This window comes from Helianthus annuus, chromosome 9 (genome assembly GCF_002127325.2).
Source record: "Helianthus annuus cultivar XRQ/B chromosome 9, HanXRQr2.0-SUNRISE, whole genome shotgun sequence".
In the NCBI taxonomy this organism is placed as follows: Eukaryota; Viridiplantae; Streptophyta; class Magnoliopsida; order Asterales; family Asteraceae; genus Helianthus; species Helianthus annuus.
In genome coordinates, this window is record NC_035441.2 from 95,205,498 (window position 1) to 95,221,950 (window position 16,453).

The window sequence follows — 16,453 nt, forward strand, 5'->3', positions numbered from 1 at the left end:
CTTAGGAGGTGAATTTGTCTTTTTCAAAGCTTCCCTGTTATTGTTCTTCCTAGCATCACCATTCTCAGACCCTTCACCTTGACTTGATGTCGATCCGAAACTACTTGGTGGAGTTGACATATAGGCTGCTAGCTCATCTTCACCAGGCAGGAAAGAATAGTCATGACTAAGAGGAGGTGGGACTTCATTAAAGCCCTGGAAGCCCACAGTGGTCTTGTCATTACTCTTCTTTAACCCACCCATCATGTGTTTCATAACAAAAGACGAATCTCTGAATTGAGTTAATTTCTGTTCAAGTTCAATAATTTTGAGTTGTGCATCTGACAGCTCTTTGTTTTTATCAGAAATCTCTTTTGTTTTTTCAGCCATCATTTCGTGAGCTAAGTCTATTACTTGAAGTTTTTTGTTTAACTTGCATGTTAAAGCTTCAATTTCACTTTCATAGCCCTTTATCTTCTTCAAGTATAAAGATTCATTTCTTTTAGCAAAAAAGTTTGACTCTTTTATGCTAGACATCTCGCTCACCAGACTTTGATTTTGAGCTGACAACCTGTCAACTTCACCCTGTAGTTCACGACACCTCAAACACACAGAATTAGATTGTACCTCTTTTTCATGAACTTCTGTGGTTTGATCAGCAACAACCTGTTCAGTTTCACTCTTTTTCTCTACGTCAGCATCATCCACTTTTACTTCAGCATTCTCCACTTGAGCTTCATTACTTTTCACTTCTGATTCAGCATCACTCACAGTAGTTTCAGCCTCAACAACTGGCACTATCTCTGCCATGAATGCCTGAGTAGCACTCTCATTTCCCTGATATCTCTTTTGTAATGCATCCCACATATCCTTTGAATTTGTGTACTTTGTGAAGGTATGCTTGATGCTATCAGGTAAGGATGACTTTATTGCAGCTAAAGCTCTCTTTTCAGCTTCATGCACTTTCTTATCAGCCTCATTCATGTTCACGTAGTCTGTTCTACGTCGTCTGCCCTCAAAGTCATGTACTGGGTTTATGTACCCATCTTCAATACATATCCACATGCATGCATCCTGCGATTTAATGAAGGATTTGAAGCTGTTCTTCCATGTAAGATAGTTCTCCACCTTCATCATCTTAGGAGCATTCAAGTTGGCCATGTTCGACATTTTAACGTTAACAGACTGAGAAAACCGTACAAATTTTTTCCGAAAACAGTGGTTACCAAATTACACCGTTAGAATCGTCTCGAAAAGACGAATCCAATGATATATAATGTTAAAAACCAAAATCGGGATTTTCCAGACTTTTTTTTTTTTTTTTTGTCCTAAAAATCACACGAGTTCAACGGTCCAAACGTCAGACGAGCTACGGATCAAATTCTATTTGCGAAACACTGAAATTTTTCCGACGCTTGCCAATGGAAATTCCACCCTTTAGTTTTGCTGATAAATTCGCTGATTACCCACTTAATTTCGCTGCTTATGTCTTAAATTCGCTGGGCCAGTATTTAAATTCGCTGGACTAGTCTATGTTCAATTTCGCTGATAAGTTAAATTTGCTGACAAGTTCGCGATTACGACAACTTGTAAAGTCGCCGAAACCGTGTTAATTTCGCTGTGGAAAATTTACACGGTTACCAAAGTCGCCTTTGGATTTAATTTCGCCGATGATCGAGATATGAAACCCCAAATTCGCTGGTTTATTAATTTCGCTGGTCAGTCAGCAAATTTAATCAAATTCGCCAAATCAATATGGAAATCCAATCTTTCCGAAATTTTGAAGATCTTATCTCCTCTCCAACACAAATCTGCACAATCAAAACAGCCAAATATCAGTGATTTTCGAAAATTTAACAAGAAACCGAACGAAGAACGCGAAGAACACGAAGAACAATCTTCGAATCTTCAAGTCTTTTTAGCCAAAATCCTTCAAACAGTCAACCAGAAACTATCCTGAAAACCTGCAAATCAGCAAACAAACAAACCAAAAGATCAAAATAGCCAAAATTTTCGAAAATTTTATCAAACCCACAAGAATTTCGAAAAATTTTAAAAACCCTAATTTTTCAGGTTTAACAAAAATTTCGAAATCACTCCCTGTTTCTGCAGCAAACAATTCTGAACCGAGCAACCAAGAGCCTAATGCTCTGATACCAATTGTAGGTCCCCTTGAGTCTATGGATCGTCACAGAATCGTCTATCTAACCTAGAGTGCGGAATCCTCTAGATCAGATTGTAGCAGAAAACGTGTAGAACACAGAAACAGCAATTCAATCAAACCGGGTTTTATTGATTATCTATCAAGATTGATTACAATCAATCAAACCCTAAACACAAATCCCTAATTTCGTCCAAGCTAGCTCTCACGAAATTATGTCTCTCTCTAACTCTGTTTTGGCTGATTAACCTAAACCCTAATGTCTAACCTTGTTTATATAACACAAGTTTTACAACTGGGCTAGGTCAAACATCATGGGCTGCGAAATGGACAGGCCCAATTCGCCCCCCATCACCCAATCCTTTGGGTTTAGTTAGCCCAAACATTACAACTAACTATTACAAAGCTAAACCCGCTAACCGTTTATCGTTAAACTAATTACAAGATATCCAAAGACCAAATCCAAGCTGTTGTCACAAACATGCACCAACACTGTGACTCGTATTCGCGCAAAATATCCAATTCATCAAGGAAATCTTCTTCTTCCTCTTGTTCTTCCATCATGTCAAATGATTCCCACAACTTATCATAATGATATCGCCATGAATCTCCTGGACTTTGTGGCGGCATAGTATAACCTTGACATTCAACATTTGCAGCTTCAATAATCCGCTTCTCACTTGGAACGAAGACACGTCGCGTAGGACTTGAATATCCAACAAATATACCCTCAATGCACTTCGGACCAAACTTTCCATAAGGCTCTATAACTGTACAGGATGACCCGAACGGTTCTAAATACTTCAAATTCGGTTTGCGATTATTGATCAGCTCAAAGCATGTTTTGTTGAACTTTTTGACAGTGAGAACTCCGTTGAGCGTATAGCATGCTGCGGAAACGGCTTCAGCCCAAAAATTAATTGGTAACTTTGAATCTGCGAGCATCGTTCTAGTCGTCTCGATTAGTGTCCGGTTTTTACGTTCTGCGACTCCATTCTGCTGCGGAGTATACGGAGCACTAAACTCATGCAAAATACCTCTTTCATCAAAAAATTCTTCCATCTTGTTGTTCTTGAATTCAGTACCATTATCACTACGAATTCTTTTGATACGCCTTTGGTACAAATTCTCAATCTTCTTGAACAACGCCATCAAACTGTCAAACGTTTCGTCTTTCATCTTCAAGAAAGAAACACACGAAAATCTGGAATAATCATCAGTAACAACAAGACAATATTTATCTCCCGTAATACTCTTGACATTCACCGGACCAAACAAATCCATGTGAAGTCTTTCCAGGGGTCTTAAGACTGAATTGACTTGCTTTGTAGGGTGTGACTTTTTCTTCTGCTTGCCTTTAACACAACTAATACACTCCCCTTCCAGATGAAAACCTTTGACATGAACTCCTGTAACCAAATCATTGTGCACCAAGTGATTCATTTTTCTAAGATGTATATGCCCCATCTTACGGTGCCACAATCTCGATTCTTTTTCAGTTGCTCTGGACACGAAACAATGAGCTTGACCCGTAGTTGTAGTAGCTACGCTCATATCCAACACGTACAGATCATTCACTCTCGGTGCCCTCATGATAATCCATTCCTCAGGGATAACAAATCCTGGTTTCAAGATCAAACATTCTTTATCAGTGAAGTGAGTGGTATACATTCTGTCACAGATTTGCGAGATACTCAGCAGATTGTTCTCCAACTCAGCAATGTAGTTAACTCTTTCAAACGTCACAATCCCGTTGGATAACGTTCCTTCACCAATAATCCTTCCTCCTTGATTACCCGCAAAACCAACATACCCTCCATTGATATTCTTCACATCATACAACAATGCAGTCTTCCCTGTCATATGTTGAGATGCTCCACTGTCCATAATCCAACGTGAAACTAATCTCGGAAGATCCTGCACATATAACAACATGATTCAAAACTTCAATAAGGATGCCGATTCATGCTTCGCGATCAAGTAAGCTCCGGCATTTCAAACTGCTTAGTCAAACATGGTTTCCACCCAAGCCTCATCAGCCTTGAGTGTAACCGTGACAGTTTTAACTCTCGCAACTTGAATTTTAAAGTTTTCAGCCTTCAAAGGTGGAAAATTTGCATCATAATCAATTTGAATTGACTCCTCAGAAGGTGAAATCTTTTTCTCTGTTTTCGGTTTCCAAACTTGTTGAGATAATGCAACCCGTTTGTAAAATTTGTCATTTTTAGTTAATAACTTCTTTACAGGTTCATTTTTCACTTTGATGTTGTCATTTTTCACACTCTTTTTCTCAACAACCATTGGTGCTTTACCCTTCACCTCAACTTTCTTCTGTTGAGTCTTCACAGTTTCAGTCTTAGGCTTCACGTTGGTACACTTTCGTGCAATGTGACCAACTTGATTACATCTGAAGCATGTTCGAGTATCAACCACTCGACTTGTGCCTTCAGATTGAGCCTGTGAAGCTCTCTTCTCAAAAAACTCTTCATTCGATTTTGAAAAAATCTCTTTCTCTTCATCAGCAAGTGAACTCGAACTGTTCACAAACACCTTCTTTTCAACAAACCTTGTGTTTTGAACATTTCCTTTCTGATAATTCTTACCACCCTGATAACCACCCGACCAATTGTTTCGTTTTTTTATTATTAAAATGTGGTGGAACAACAGGTTTCTTGTAGTATGATTTATCTTTTTCAAAGTTCATTTGTCTCTTTGTTTGACTCAGATTGTTCACTTCTGAAAAATCAACTTCAACCAACTTGAAAACATTTGTCAATTTGTTCATGTTTACATTCTCAATTGGAAACTCAGAATCCGAAAACAACTTATCTGAACCCAACATCTTGTACATGACAAGATTCGATTCTTCATTTAAGTTGTTCTTGGACTTTTGTTTCGGAATGTATTTGTCCAAGAAACATCCATCTTCCTCAGTAGTGTCACTATCCATTTTAGCACATTTTCAACAACACTTTTTACAACATCATGTTGGACACTATCGTCATCGAAAGATGTGAACATGACATCAATTGAATCAGGAAGTTTCACTTCACTTTCCTCTCTAATTTCAACCAACCCCGATTGCTTTTTCGAATAGTTATCAAGAATAGGTGGTGGAACTCTATGAAAACCCACCCAGGTTCCATCAGAATAAACATCTTCGCCAGCTTTGTTTTCCCGATGGGTTTAGGAACAATGTGTTGCAAAACAAAGCTTGCGGAGCTGTAACTGTTAAGCTTCAACTGGATTCGCTCGTTTTCAATTTCAGCCTCTTGAAATTTAAGTTTCAGTTTAGCGATATCATCCAGTTCTTGGTTGATTGATTCTTCTTTTACTCTAAGCACTGCTTTTAGTTGAATGTTTTCTTTATAAGTTTTACCATTTCGATCATCATTATCTTTCATTGTGCTTTTGGGTTTTTCAAACTTCTCAGAAATCTGACGGTTTTCAAGAATTAACTTTTCATTTTCTTGTTTCATTCTTTCATGATCAATTTTATCATTTTCAATTTGGTTAGTTAATTCTTTTATCCGTTCAGTTGAAGCTTTAACCCTTTTGTCATGATCAAGAATTTGATTCTCAACGTTTCTGACTTTTGCTGTCAGATCATCAACTTTCTTTCCGTTGAGATACGTGACTGTATTACAAAATTTGCATTCTTTGATGCAATTTTTGCAATCAACATTTCCTTCAATTTGCTTTCCTGACACATTTGTTGACAAGTTTGAACTGACCTGGCTTTTTGACTCAGACACGGAGTTAGAGTCTACCTCAAGTGCCTTAGCAGCCATCACTTTGTCAGCCATTTTTCCGAGGTTTTCAGCAATTAACTCCTGCGCTGTGTCAATAACCCCAGTATCAATTTTCTTTGACTTCTCTTTCTCTTCTTTCTCCTTCTTCTCTTTCTCTTCTTTCTCTTTCTCGTCTCCAGTTCCCCACCATTTATTTTGCCAATAATCATCCTCATCTTTGAACTCCTTGATTATGGCTTCCAAATCAAGAGTTTTGTCATCGACTGCAATATTTCCATCTTGATCAAGATAACACTCCCTGTCCGGATCCCATCTTCTTGCTCTCTTCGCTTCCAAATAGATACCAGATATTCTAATTATTTTGTTTTCAGCCAACATTTTTCTGTATTTATACTTCTCCTCTTCAGTTCGGTTATCTTTCCAAGGAATAGGTTCGTTTTTCGCCATGAACGCATAACCAATCGCATCTTCCTCTGGTAGAACCTCTTCACTCCAATCATACCCCTCATCATCATAAATCACCGCAAGAGCTCTAGATTTCTCTCTGTTGTCTTCAACCTGCTTCAATCTAGGCGGCTCAGATTTATTCTAGTGATAAATTGCCTTCTTGTAGTAATCCTCTCTGAATGGGTTCTCGGAGTCATCAGCATATACGTTTCTGCATTCTCGCTTGAAATGACCTTTCTGCATATACGTTTCTGAATAGGTTCTAGATGGTCCACCAATTGACTTTTTGTCGGTAATTTCCATGAAACGCTGTGCTCGACGAACAGCACTGGCCATGCACCAACGAATGTCGATTAATTCCATTTCTTCAGGATCTATTTGATCATATTCCTCTTTCGTCAGGTTGGTGTTGCCTATCTTCCCTGCTACTAACCCTTCATACGACTCTAACACAGACGCTAAGAAAATCATCTGTTGTTTAGCAGACTCTTCGTCAAAATTCTGAGCATTCTTTAAGTCTATTGCGATGTTACATTGAAAATGATTCTTTCCATCAGAATGACTTGCAGATGATGAAGATCCACTGTGATAACCACTGTGATTTTCACTACTTTGACCGCTTTGATTTTCTTTGCTAGTTGTGGACACATTCTCAGCAGAAAACACAGTCTTGGGAGAAGTTGCTTTTGGCATCATGCTTTTTGGATAATACAAATCCAAATTCTGCTGGTAGGATGAGTGATTGACTTTGAATGTCTTCTTCAGTTCCAGCTCGTGACTTTCAAGTCTCTCAATCAACAAATCCACAGTAAGATCTTTCGGCAAGTTAGTGTTTTTTAGCATGAGAGCATAATATCTCCAATCCATCTCGTCTGGCAATGAATCGAACAACTTGTCTACTAGCTCATCGTTAGAATACGTAGTTTCATGTCTAGCTAGCTCTAGGTTCAAATGCCCAAACCTCTCGATCATCTTTGACACTGATTCATTCTTTAAGCAGCCAAACATATCAAACTCCTTCCTAAGAAGTTTCTTTTTACTCTTCACAATTTCAACACTTCCTAGACATTTTGTTTCTAGCTTTTTCCAGAGATCTTTTGCATTTGTATAATTAATCAATGAGATTATGTCCTCCCGGACAGACTGAAATAACAATGCCACACATTTCTGCTCAGCCACAAATGATTCAATCTCCTCAGCTGATGTTAAAGTTTCACCATTTTTGTTTCCATTGTGATAACCGTTTTTCAGAGTCTTCCAGCTGGGAAATGCAAATGCCATCAACCAATCTTCAAACTTTCTTGATCACCGACTGTATTCCTCGATAGCCATTAGCTTAGGAGGTTTATTGAAGGTTCCAAAGGCACTTTCAGATTCCCAAGCTTCCGTTATCTTTTTCTTTGCATTTGGCGGGTTCTCATTCGCATTGCTAGACGAAGTATCATCGTTTCCAGAATTTCTAGAGAATGCGTACATGTCACTAAACGGGTTCAAGAATATGTCATCCATCTTGAATGTACCTGCACAATCAGCAAACACTTAGAAAAATTTTCGAAATTTTGAAAAATAGTGACAAATAAGCGAAATCAGCTTTTATGACACAAAAGCGAAATCAGTAACTGACTGATAAGCGAAATCAGTACAATGACAAATAACCGAAATCAGGTGTATGTGTGACTGATAAGCGAAATAGCAATATGTCACAATGAGCGAAACCAGATGAATGTCACAAGAGCGAAATCAACAGTGTCCCTATGAGCGAAATCAGGGAGGTTCTAAGAGCGAAATAGGCAATTACAAGTCCGTATGAGCGAAATCAAAACACAATCCTTCGATGTCCGAATAAGCGAAATCAGGTTTTTAACTGATTTTTACCATTTTTAAACCGTATTTTAACCTGATTCTTTCTAGGGTTTGTTATTACTATGTTTTACACGTTATATTCAAAATTCAGGCCATTTCAACCGTAGGAACCAGTTCAAATCGAAAAGGTATGAGGGAAAGTGAGTAGAAGTAAGAGAATTCGGTAGAATCAAGCTGTAGTAGTATGAACTCCTCGTCCTGAGCTCTGATACCTCTTGTTGGACCGTTTGCGACCCTGAAAGTCAGTCAAGGTAGTTCATCTTTGCGTATAAAGGCGGAATCAATGTACACAAAGTAACAACAGCTTTTCCTCTTCAATTCCTTCTATATTGATGCTTTCTGAATCGATTTTGACAGAGTTTCGTTACAAAGCATATGACTAGGTTTCGCTCCAAGTTACAAATGAGATCACACATGGGAGTATATATACTGCAGCTGATTTCGCTCATATGGCAGTCCATATAAGCGAAACCCCACGTGACGTATAAGCTAAACCCCCTGATAACCTCAAGAGCGAAACCCTATGTCCTAATAAGCGAAACCTACTCTAACATATGTACTCATGAGCGAAATCCCAACATTAAATCCTATTTTGACTTTCAAGCTCCAATCTAACCTATTTTTACCTAAGACTTGATATAAACATAGTCAATAGACATTCCGTGCACCAACAAAAGCTAAGCCCTAGGTATGTTGGACCTTTTGAGATTATTAGAAGAATAGGACCTGTAGCCTATCAGCTACAACTGCCAGAGGAAATGACAGGAATACATGATGTATTTCATGTATGTGATCTCAAAAAGTGCTTAGTAGACGAATCATTAGTGATACCTCTTAAGGACATAGAGGTAAACGAGAAACTTAAGTTTATTGAGAAACCCGTTCAGATTGAAGGTAGAAAGATCAAGAATCTCAAACACAAGAGACTAGTTCTGGTCAAAGTGAAATGGGATTCCAAGAGAGGACCAGAATATACTTGGGAACTCGAATCAGAGATGCAGAGGAAATACCCACACCTATTCCAGTAGATCTCGAGGACGAGATCCAAAACAAGGTGGGGAGGATATAACAACCCTCCTAGAACCCTTCACGTGACCCTAAAACGTTCCTTACATACCCCGTATGTGAAAAACGAACCCGAAATACCTTTGTACTTGTGAAAATCAAGAAAAACGAATTTTGGGTATCGCTCGCGGGCCGCGACCAAGATCTCTTGGCCTGTCGCGGGGCGCGACTGGCCTTGTTTGTCGGTCAAGCAACACCGCCACGTGGCAGGTGACTCGGCATGGCTATATTGATGACTGGTCAAGGCTATAGTTGACACGCGGTCCCTCGCGGGCCGGAAGGCCTTCTTTGCCTTCCTCCCGGGGCGCGAGCCGCCATTGATCAGCCTATAAATAAAGCTCAACGAGCTCAGTTGCAACTCATTCAAATTCTGTTTTTCTCTGTCAATTTCTATATATTTAGAAATTCTACTCGGGCATAATACCCACTATAAAGCGAAGGTCTGCCTCATTGTAAGTATTATAACCCCGCGGTTACCCTACACGATCGACTTAGGGCTCCGTAACGCATGTTAGGGCTCTGTCCTACTCAGTTGTTGGAGTTCTGTCTCGTGTGTACACCCGATTGATTTAGGATTCTGTAATGCATGTCGGCTCTGCCCAACTCTGTCATTGGAATTTTGTCTCGAGTTGTACGGTTAATGTGATTTGGGTTATTTTACTAACACATGTGCATTGTTTAATTTTAATAGATAATAACCAGGAGAATCATCAGGAAGCTTTAGTATTACCTAAGTAAACAATGTGAGTACATCTGCGTTTTGCGATCTTTTTTATAAATCTTTTTGTGAGTCAAAATGTTTTACCAAAACCTCAAATGTTTTTAAATTGCACTTATCAGTAATTGAGTGTTTGTATTATACAATTACTCTCGGTATGTTGGGGTTTTGCATACATTACTTGTTACTACATTGTGAGTAGTAGCATGACTACAAGTCAGGATTGACAGTACCGTGGGTGGTAATTGAGTAGATATAAACAAATGTAATTGCGGATACCCTCAATTCTATGAAAGTATAAAATTGTTTTGATTAAATTGGGATGCACTCGCCAGTATTTCTTGCTGATAAAATGTTTTTAAAATGCGTTTTAGGTAACACAATGTGAAAGCCAATAGAAGCCAGTTGAAGAGAACTAAAGGCTTGGAAAAGTGGCTATAAAAGTTACCTAAATAAAAAGGAGTTTTTGTTTTCAAAAATTAGGGTTTACCCCTATAAATGTATTATCAAATGAACTTATGTTTTTATCCCAAAAAGTTATTATTATAAAAGTTTGGTGTTTTACTCTGATCAAAATATTACCAAACTACGGTCCTGATGTATTCCGCTGCCAAATTAATAAACACCGATACCACCCATCTGGATGCTCGCAGCACCCGCTCCCGGGGTAGGGGTCGGGGGCTGCGACACTATCAGTTAAACGAATTAGATGAATTGAGAAATCAAGCATACTCTAACTCCGAAATTTATAAGGAACGCATGAAAAATATACACGATAAAATAAGCAAACCTAAAGAATTTCGGAAGGGGGATCAAGTGCTATTGTTTAACTCGAGGCTTTGATAATTTCCCGGAAAACTTAAGTCAAGGTGGACGGGACCTTTTTCCATCACCCAAATCTTTCCACATGGAGTGGTAGAAATTAAACCTCCAAACGGAGAACCTTTCAAGGTAAACGGACAAAGAATTAAGCTTTGTCGAGGCTTCATTGAGGATGAGGAAGTTGAAATAGATCTTCAAGAGGTAGATACGTGATTGGGAAACGATCAAATGTTAATTGTAAATATGCATGTTTTTCTTTTTAATCATCTTGTAGGAGCAATTGGGAAGCATCATCCTTGAAGATTTGACGAGAAACAGCTAAGTACAAAAGGAACCATGGAAAAACGGTCACACATATGTGCACAATAAAAAAATAATGTTGGCACTCTGAACACGAGGTCGTGCCCACCTAACACGCCCATGTGCCCAAACGCCCAGATACATAAGGTTTAATAAAACACGGCACGGGGCCGTGGCTGACAAACAGACATACTATATAAGGCACTGTCTTCACTCTTTCAACACAAAACACGACCCGTTTCTCTGGAGACTCCGGTTCCTGGCCATTTTCTACCAGATTTCAACAATCGATCGCCCAAATCCGACTACAAGGGATTGCACCGCACAAGTTCCTCATGTTCAAATCCTCTGAACTTGAGTACCAAAATCGGTTTGAAATTCTACAAGCTAAGCATGAAGAGCCTCCGAGACAGGTCTGCTACGAAACACTTGAGAAAGTAGGGCAGCAGGAAAGATATGATGCTCTCGTCACTGGTCCTCTCCGCATCTTCTTAGAGACCCAGCTCTGATCAATCCATCAGTATAACATGGAGTTGTTGAGCACACTGACTATCAAAAAGACTGAGCCGGACCTCTATGATTCTAATGCAGAGCAATTCCGGTGTAGGGGTGAATGGTACAGCATATCTGTCGCCCAATTTGGTATTAACATTGGGCTTTATACCGAGGAGAATGCTGCTGAACCTGAATTCACTGAAGCTATCCGAGAACTACCAGACAACTTGAGGCAAACTGCATGGGCAACAATCGGAGATGGCCACTACAACCCGAGGTCCACAAAAAGCACCAAAATCAGGGACCCACTTATCCGCTACATCCATTGGGTCCTTAGCGGTGCTTTGTGCCAAAGGAAAGATAGCGGTGGGGTGGCGAACCTTCGCGAGCTTACTTGCCTTTATTGCCTCGTGACCTACCAGCCCATCAACGTCGCCCACGTGCTGTTGAGAAACATGGCCGCCAACGCCACTGTAGACACTCGCACACCCATCTTTTACGAAGGATGGATTGCCATGCTATTCAAAATCTAAATTAGGCGAACTCTGACCACATTTCACAAAGGTGTAGGTATAACAAAAGCTGATCTTGTGGCGTGCCGAAGTATGAATCTGATCATCGATTGCAACGACGGGTCTATGCGCTTTAAGTATGCAAGAGGCCTGGTTTAGAACCCAAATGACCCAGATGAGATCCTAGCAATCGCAGATATCCTGAATCGTCCTCGCTCCGGACCATTTCCGAGCTCCTCATCCTAAGGAGGGGGTGATTTTCCTAACCTCTATAATTTATATAATATCATGCAGGAAACCCTCCAAGTCTCAAAGAACGCCTACAGCTTGGGTCAAAGCTCAAATTACCGGATTGGAAGCATGGAACGCAACATCATCACCATGCAAAACGACATCACATACATCCGGGACAACATGGTGCTTCGAGGCGAGGAGGAGAAAGAGGAGGAGGGACATGATATGGATTCAGACTAGGTGGTGGTGGCATCAGGCGACGTGGTTGTCTTTCAGGTTATCTTTCCCTAACTTTTGAACTTACTAGCATTTCCTGGGCTGCGTCCCGTTGAACAATTTACTTTTTCGAACTATTTACTTTCCTGCATTTTATTTTCTTTTGTGATGTGGTGGTGAACAACTTGTAACTATGGTAATCTAGGTTGTACTATATTTGTGTTGTATTGTGTTGGATTGTGGTAGCATTGTAGCTCACATGTACCATCGGAGGGTTGGACACACTAAGCATAGTGGTCCCCAAGCCCGGAAAACAGAAACCAAACGACAAAACCTGAATTTTTACCTGAAACAGACAAGCGCCACCAGGCCGTGCTCACCAGACATGCCCCTGTGCCCAGTCCATTGATGCCAAAAATTTCTCCCCCGAAAGTGACATGGGCCGTGTCCACTAGGCATGACCCCATGCTCACTCCACTGTAAGTTTTCTGAAAAAACAATTTACTAGCACTTTGACCACAGGTCGTGTTCATCCGACATGCCCCCATGCCCGGTGCCCAGTAACTGTAAATTTTTGTTATTTTTACACATTCAATCAAAATAAATCCTATTTAGGACACATTGAGGGCAATGTGTAATTTAAGTGTGGGGAGGATGTTAAAACCTTGAATCGTATGTCGTAAAACCAAGCCTTACACAAAACTCGCTTTGGAAAAACCATTAATCACCCCAAACTTTTTCAAAATTTTTTATTTTTTCTTTTACTTATCTTGGTTTAGTTGGGTAAAATAAGTTCTAAAAATTATGTTTTTCCTAATTTACACCTGATAGCGTCGTGATAAAAAGAACCAACTAAGAAAATTATAGAAACAGGTATAACAATTCTTTGTAAATTTTGATTATATATACATGTTTACACTATAACCCCTTTTCCACAAAAGTGAGTTTTGAGCCTTTACCGAGCATATAAATACACATCTATACTAATTGCTCAATTTTCGTTTATTGTGTGAATAGCCCGTTTGGTTTTTGCAAATCTAGAACTTGCCAAAGAAATTCGTTCCAAGTCCTTACCGACACAAATCCAAGTAAGTAAATGACAGGGACATTAGGACTAAACACATTTTTTGTTTAAAACCTTTATTTTTTTTCTTTTCCAAAAACATTCGCCTAGATAAACCCTGTTGAGCCTTAAAACCTTTCATTTCTAAAACCGCAAAAACATATTTTTTTGCAAAAACAACCACCCATCACCCCAAAACCAATCTTTTTTATTTTTACACCCCTTATTTTTAGTAAATGCGACACTTTTGAAAATTATAAAAGAAGTGACTTTAATAAAAAAAATTCAGCTACTCAAATTAAATAAGCAAAAAAAAATGAGTGCTTATAAGTATGTAGCTTTTAACCGAGTCACAAGAAAATAAAATTTCAAAAGAAAAAACCGACATTTTACAATTTCAGCCACTTTCAATAAAACACACCTACCCGAGCCACAGCCTACCCTTTTAAAAGTCCTCTCGATACTTACAAGGATTAAAACGTCATAAAGGAGAAGGTTTGATTGCTTGTCAAGCCTATAGTAGGAGTAATTTCCAAACAGGGTACGAGCGACTTTGTTGGTGCATGCGTCTGTCGACTTCGTCTTGTATCGAGTCTTGTATTAAGAATGTTAGATCAGGGCACGTAGTTCGAGAAATAGGGTTTAGAGGTAATTCCGCTTGTAGAGGGTAATTCTGCTTGGATTGTGCATACATGTAATTCCGCACGGAATTAGATTCCACTTGGAATCTAATTTCGTTTGGAACATGCTTTAAGCGGAATTAGAATCCTATAAATACCCTTCAAGCGAAATCATTTGTAACCTTCGTGATTCCGGTACCGAAGTGCTACCGACACGTCGATTGATCTGTATTGCTATTATATCAATAAAACAAGACGTTTAAAAGTGAAACAAGCTGTTTTCTAAGTCTGTTTCATTGTTTCCGCCTCTGAAACAGACAAGAACTCTTCTGATTGACTCGTTTGGGTCACGCATCGATCCTACAAGTGGTATCAGAGCTCAGGAAGAAGAGTTCTTGACAAAACAGCCTTAAAATCTGTCTTCTACACCTTCTTTTCTAAATTGAACAAGTTTTCTCGGTCAAAATGGATTGAATTTTAAACATGTCATGCGCAATGGTGTTTTAATGAATCCTTGAGAAAATTGGACCTTAATTCAATCAAATAGTGTTAAAATCAGAAATTTTGCTTGAACTACAGATCGAAAAAGATGATGTCAGCATAATTCCGTACGAAATCACTGATTGATTTCAAACGAATTTACCTAATTTCGCTTGAAATTCAAAATTTCGCTTCTGAAGTGTAATTCCATTTGAAACCGTTCCACGCAAATTCACCTAATTCCGCACGGAATTAGTTTTAATTCCGTTTGAAAGAGTAATCTTGTTTGAAACTATCTAATTTCATACGAAATTACATTATTCCGCTTCAAAAAGTAATTTCGTGTGAAGTAATTCCGTGTGGAATTACTAATTCTGTTTGAGAGTTGCAATTCCGTTTGAATTTTCTAATCTCGTTTGAAGTTGTGTGTAGGTATTTCCGTTTGAAGAGTAATTACGTTTGGACTGATATTTCGTTTGAACTTGTAATTGTGTGAAAAATTCGCCGAAACATGGAAGATGAATTTTACAATGCGTTTGCAACACCAATTGCTCCTGTCACTGCTGCCGAGCCATTGTACAGTGAGAATGAAACAGGAACTTACCAAAGACCACCTAAGCTGATGTTCATTAAAGATTTCAAAGGATGGCAAAATCGATTTGAGAACTGGGTGCAGGCATATAAGTTTGACACATGGTGTGCTTTAAACAAAGACTACGAGAAACTGAAAAACAAGCGTGGGCTTGAAAAAGTTTTTTGTGATTTTTCAGAGAGTGATAAGTTGAAGTATACAAGTGAGAAAATGATGATTAGTCTTCTACAACAAGCAGTAAAGGAAGATATCTTTGTTTTGCTTCAACATGAGGGTACTGCTAGATCGATTTGGAATGTATTGATTCAAAAGTTCAAAGGAAGTGCAGATATGATTAAAACAGAAAGGCTTTACTTTAGAAATCATTTGATATGTTTGTAGCTTTCGAAGGTGAATCAACAAAAACGACCATCGACATATATTGTCATCTTGTTTGGGAAATGGGAAGATTGGATATAAAGAAAGATGATGAGGAGTGGGCTGATAAACTAGCTGAAGCGCTACCACAGCATAAGTGGGGAACTTATTTGATGATTGTGAAACACATGAAGAAGTCTGAGAATATGAATTTGGCACAGTTCATTCAGAAAATTGAGGATCATGAATTGGATATTCAGAAAACTACTATCATGACGAATCCAAATGCTCAATAAGATGTCAGTTTGTATTATAGGGCAAATAAATTTGAGGCTACTTCAAGTCCTAAGATTCAAACTGGTTTCAAGTGCTGATAGTTCGTCTGGAATAAAGGGTAGTAATGTGACTCAAAGTGATGGAAAGTTGTCTTTGTATTCAAGTTTTGATCCGAATTTTACAGCTTCAAGTTCTCAGTCAAAAACCTCAACAAATTTCAACGGTCAAAATTTGCAATGCAATGTCACTTTGAATTTTCAAAATGGTCACAATCTTTCTCCAGAAGTTGCAAAACAACATATGGCATCACTTGCTACTATGTTAGAGTCATATGAAAGTCTGATTGCAGGAAGAATTGGAAATCCTATACTTACCAAAGAGGATTATGACCACATTGATGCAGAAGAGCTTGATTTGATGGATATCAAGTGGTGTTTAGCCAGTGCATTTAGAAGGGAAGAAAAGTTTACACAAGTTACTGGTAGAGATATCTTCGTGATG